The sequence below is a fragment of the Gossypium arboreum genome, chromosome 3, assembly GCF_025698485.1.
Source record: "Gossypium arboreum isolate Shixiya-1 chromosome 3, ASM2569848v2, whole genome shotgun sequence".
NCBI lineage: Eukaryota > Viridiplantae > Streptophyta > Magnoliopsida > Malvales > Malvaceae > Gossypium > Gossypium arboreum.
The window spans coordinates 115,072,023-115,077,814 of NC_069072.1; the positions used below are offsets into that span (position 1 = coordinate 115,072,023).

The 5,792-nt window shown below is 35.2% G+C and overlaps 1 non-coding gene across 1 annotated transcript; it reads left to right on the plus strand.

The window, feature by feature from the left end:
• The first annotated feature begins 310 nt into the window (after positions 1–310).
• Positions 311–417, plus strand: LOC128291283 (small nucleolar RNA R71). The gene has a single exon (XR_008281059.1). It is a non-coding gene; the product is annotated as a small nucleolar RNA R71 (small nucleolar RNA).
• Positions 418–5,792: the final 5,375 nt, after the last annotated feature.

Here is a 5,792-nt window from a genome sequence, read left to right on the forward strand (position 1 = left end):
TCCATTTGCTTTGCACTGCACTACTGGGTGAACCTGTAAAGAACCAAGAAAACCGTCAATTTTTCTATTCAAAAGTTCTACCTGATTAGAGAGCATAGTGACCGAATCGATGTAAAAAACGTCGGCTATTTTTGTTGGTTTTGTCCTCATGACTTGCCACTGATAATTATTCAGTGACATCTCTTCTATAAACTCATAAGAATCCTCAAGTGTCTTATTATTGATAGTTCCACCAGCGGCTGCGTCAATCATTTGTCGAGTCGAAGGATTTAGGCCATTGTGAAACGTTTGAACCTGTAGCCAAAGTGGTAACCCATGGTGAGGGCATCTTCGCAAAAGGTCCTTGTATCTCTTCCATGCATCGTAGAGTGTTTCTAAATCCATCTGCACAAAAGAAGAGATATCATTACGTAATTTAACCGTTTTAGCCGGTAGAAAATATTTTAATAAAAACTTTTCGGTCATTTGTTCCCAAGTAGTGATTGACCCTCGTGGTAACGAGTTCAACCACTATTTAGCCTTATTCCTATATGAAAAAGGAAACAATCGAGGGCGAATGGCATCATCAGAAATGACATTGATTTTAAAAGTGTCGCAAAACTCTAAGAAATTCACCAAGTGAGCGTTGGGATCCTTGTCCAGCAAACCATCAAACTGAACAAACTGTTGGATCATTTGAATGGTGTTAGGTTTCAGTTCAAAATTATTTGAAGCAACAGCAGCCCTAACTATGCTCGATTCAGTTCCTGTTAAAGAAGGTTTAGCATAATCATACATAGTACGCAGAGCAGGATTCTGATTAGCAGCAATCGTAGGAGGTAGTGGATTTTCTTAGTTTTCAGCCATCTCCTCGGTTGTGGTTGAAGTATCGTCCTTTTGCTCTTCCTCTGTGTATCTTAAGCTTCACCTTATTTCTTTACGGTTTTTGCGAACTGAGCGATCGATCTCACTATTAAATAGTAATGGTCCCGACGGGTTTCTAATAGTCATACACTATAAAAACCTGCTAGAAACGAATAAAAGAAAAATTAGAAATGAAAATAAAAATTTAAATTGAAAATAAAGTAAAATGGCTAAAGTAATACAAATCGAGGTTCCTAATATCTTAGTTTCTCGGCAACGGCGCCAAAAACTTGATACGTGATATTCACGACAGGATTTAAAAAGTTATAATTAATCGTTCTTGAAACTAACTATTATCACGATGAAGGCAAGTGTACCTATCGAATAGTAGTATAGCTTTAGCAAGACCAGATTGTCAAACCCAAAGGAACCATGAGTACTAGTAATTACTTCCTTTCTATTATCTAGCCTAAAAATTAAAGGGTTTGTTTATCTAAACTAATTAACTAAAATAAGGATGCACAGAGAGAAATTGGGGAAAAGCTTTTGGGAAAATTCGATTAATTAAGACAATACCCAAGTAAAAATCCACCGAGACTTCACTTGTTAGTTGACTCTGAATCAGACGATTTATTCATTTGACTTGATTCATAGAAATCCCTAAGTTATATTATTTTCTCTCTCGAGACTAATAATGTCTAACCCTAGGTTGATTAATTCAAATTTCTTTCTAATTAACGCCCTAGTGTTGTATTAACTCGATCTATGGATCCCCTTATTAGGTTTCACCCTAATTCGACAAAATTTTATCACCCTATCTCTAGGCGTGCAACCAACTCCGCTTAATTACAACAAATTTACTCTTAGAAAGGGTCTTTTCCTCCTCTGAATAAGAGCATTAACTTGAATCAATATCCTAGAATATTAAAACAAAAATTAAGAATACATAATTAAGAACAAGTCAAATATTTATCATACAGTTCAGATAATAATAACAAGATCTATCTTAGGTTTCATTCCCTTTAGGTATTTAGGGGGTTTAGTTCATAATTATAAAAGAAAACATCTCAGAAGAGTAATAAATACAAAACATAAAGAAAACCCAAAACCCCTAAATGGAAATTGAAGGGAGATCTTCAGTTTTGACGATGAATCTGGCTTCCGAGATGGATCAATCAGCTTTCCTTGAGTAATTCCTTGCCTCCTACTCTGTGTGTCCCTTCTAAGTGCCTCCTCAGGTGTTTAAATAGGCTTTCAAATGCCTAAGAGCCCTCAAAAGTGGCCTTTTCCGAATAGCACTATACTTGGGCTCGGCAGGGACATGCCCGTGTGCGATTACTCTAGCCCGTGGTCAAGCCTGTTTAATAGGCACGGGCGTGTAGTCTACCCATGTAAGTCGTGCTTCGATCCTGCCAAATGGACACGGTCTTGTGACACGCCCGCCGTGAGGAAGTCCAGCCCGTGTTGATTTCCTACGTGGGTCCATTTTCTCAATTTTTGGCATGTTTCTCGCTCTTTTTACTCTTCTATGCCCGCCTAAGTATAAAACATGAAATTAAAGAATTAGGAGCATCTAATTCACCAAACCTAAGGAGAAATCATCCATAAATGTGCTAAGCATGGGATAAAAATATGTATAAATTACGGTTTATCATTTGTCAATTATTGCAACTGAGCTTTCAACTCTTTAATTCTGTTGGAGCCATTCTTTACAGAGCTATCAATGTCGGTGTTGATCTCGGTACTAATTCAATACCAAATTCAACCTCTCTGGTCGGTGGCAAACCTGGTAATTCTTCTGGAAATACATCTGAAAACTCACAAACAACAAGTACAGATTCAATCTTTAATTCAAACTCATTTGTATCCAGTACGTATGCAATATATGCATCATAGCCCTTTTTCATATATTTCTGAGCTAACATAGATGATATCACAGTAGGTAATTCATTCGAATCATCAGACTTATTCCGAAGAATTTCACTATTTTGACAATTCAATTCGATAATCTTTCATCTACAATTCACAACTGTATCATGCATAGTCAGCCAGTCCATACCCAAAATTACATCATACTCATCAAACAGTAGAAGCATCAAGTCAGCCAGAAAATAGTAACCTCGACTCATCAAAGGATAATTCTTACAAATTTTATCAACTAAAACAGACTTACCTAAGGGGTTCGATACTTTAATTGCAAACTCTGTAGACTTGACATGTAAACTCTTTTTAAATACTAAATTCATACAGATATATGAATGGGTTGATCTAGGATATATCAATGCAACTATATTAGTATCGAAAAGAGAAAAAGTACCAGTAATAACGTCTGGCGATGTTGCCTCCTCCCGTGCACAGATAGAATAAGCTCGGGCAGGTGCTCGTGCCTCAGATCTCACAGCAGAATCTCTCGTAACACCTCGGTTATCACTTATATTTCCAGTGTTTCGAGGTAGTCTCCCTCTGGTAGTCGTATTACTTACTTTCACCAGTTGATCTCTTTTAGCTATAGCCTTTTCTAGATAGTCCCGAAAATAATGATCAAAAGATCCACATCTAAAACAAACTACTCTTATTATTCTACATTCACTGTAATGTCGCTTATTACAATGCTTACTTCCTTTTATTATTCTACATTCACCGTAATGTCGCTTATTTCAATGCTTACATTCAGGTCCAACATTTCTAACACTACCCATACGGGCAATAGATGTCGTCTGAGGTTTAGAGCTGAAAAGTCTCGTATCCCTATCTCTGATCGAAATCCTCGCAGAAGAAGTAGAACGAGGATGATATTCTCTAGATTTCTTTGATGCTGACTGATATGAATTGCCTGCAAATCTTTTTCTAAAGTCTCTAGGCACAGAATCAACTTTCTTTTCTCTTTGCTAAGCTTTTCGACTTTGCAAGCTCTGTCAAATAAAATGGCAAACTCTTTCAGCTAAAGAATCCCAACTAATAGTCTGATTTCTTCATTTAATCCATCTTCAAACCTTTTACACATTATACCATCAGAAGAAATACATCGATGAGCATATTTGCTGAGTCGTACAAACTCTCTTTCACATTCCGTTACTGACATTCGACCCTGTTTCAGTTCAAGAAATTCCTTTCATTTCTGATCAGTGGACCTTTGGCTGATGTACTTCTTTATGAATTCAACTTGAAAGAATTCTCAAGTAACTCTTTCTCGTGGAACTACAGATATCAAGGTATTCCACCACTGATACACAGTGTCTTTCAACAGTGATACAACACATTATAAACATTCTTCAGGTGTGCAAGACAGATCATCAAATACCCAAATCGTGTTCTCAAGCCAAAACTCGACTCTCTCAGGGTCATTGTTAATAGTGGCTCCAAATTCCTCAGCCTCGTGTTTTCGTATCTTATCAACAGGTGGTTTATTCAATCACAAAAGATCCATACCTTGAGGACCGACAGTGATTGATTAGGGAATAGGTGAGGGTGGAGGTTGCTGAGAAGCCATGTTCATACGAATGTATTGAGTGAACCACTTGTTCATCATTTGGAAGAAGACTTCTTTAGCCTCACCTATCTGGCTACCCATAACGGGTCTAGAATCAAAAGGCGCTGTCCCTTGAATGGGAGCAGGCTCATTACTCTCAGCCTCATCAGCTACAGCTCGATCAGGGTCCATTTACTATATAAAAACACATTTGAAAATGTCAGGAGTCATCACACTATCACAGTTTATATATATGGCATGTATAGCTAGACTCACATACGCTACGTTAGTCCTAGAATCGACTAAACCGTATGTAACACCCCTAGCTCGTGTCCGTCTCTGGACTAAGGTTAAGAAGTATTACCAAATATATCACAGTTCTTACTAACATGCATTACATTTTATAATTCAATTTTTATTATTTCACATCAATGCTCATAATAATATTGCCTAATGTCAAATCTTAAATTTCATATCATTCATATGATATCATAGTTAAAACATAAGTCAACATATATTAAAAACATAATATATGTATAAAACATAATAAATCATCCACTTCTTTAATGATATTCGAATGCCTAACAAAAAATAACAAACATTTCATTTCACAATTGTGCACGAGCATATATGTATATATAGTCATTTAAGTTATTTCACATGGTATTATCAAATAGCATATGCGGCTTTAACAATTTCAATTTTTTTTAAAATGAAAATCAAGGATATTTCAGACAACAATATAAACTTTATACATGTTTATCTACATCGAAATTTGAGTCATTATTGAGCATTGACAACTAAACATAATAAGCCCCAACCAAACATATCAACAACTATTTTTACTCCATTCAAATCAAGTTAATATATTCAACACCATTTATTTATATATATATATATATATATATCATAAGATATGATATAAATATATATATCAATCGATTTATCAAATGCGCTATACAACTATACAAGTAAATGCCGAAATACAAGTTGGTTGTAACTACCTCATATATATTATCATTTTTACAACCGAAATTACTAATACATTATTATAACATTTTTTTATACTTACTCATATTATAAATCATACTACACAAAAATAAGACATTAACCCCCAAATAGGCATTTAATCAAAATACGAATCTCACATGTAATGTAATAACCATATCAAACAAACTTATATCATGTTCGAGTTTAACTAAACAACCTGTAATACCAAGTCACATATAATACGTTGACCGAATACAACCACCACATTTATATATACTTTACCCTATACATACCTTAATCGAATCAACCATATATATATTAATTGAAAATCATTAACCATTCCTAAAACATAAAACTCCTTTCACGAACACCATTCATGCATAGCACATAATACTATAACCAAAACGAATTTTAACCATAGCCAAGAAAAACAGAATTCAAGTATAAAGGTTAAGCCATTTTCGCATGGCCTTTATAAAAAACTAAGGTT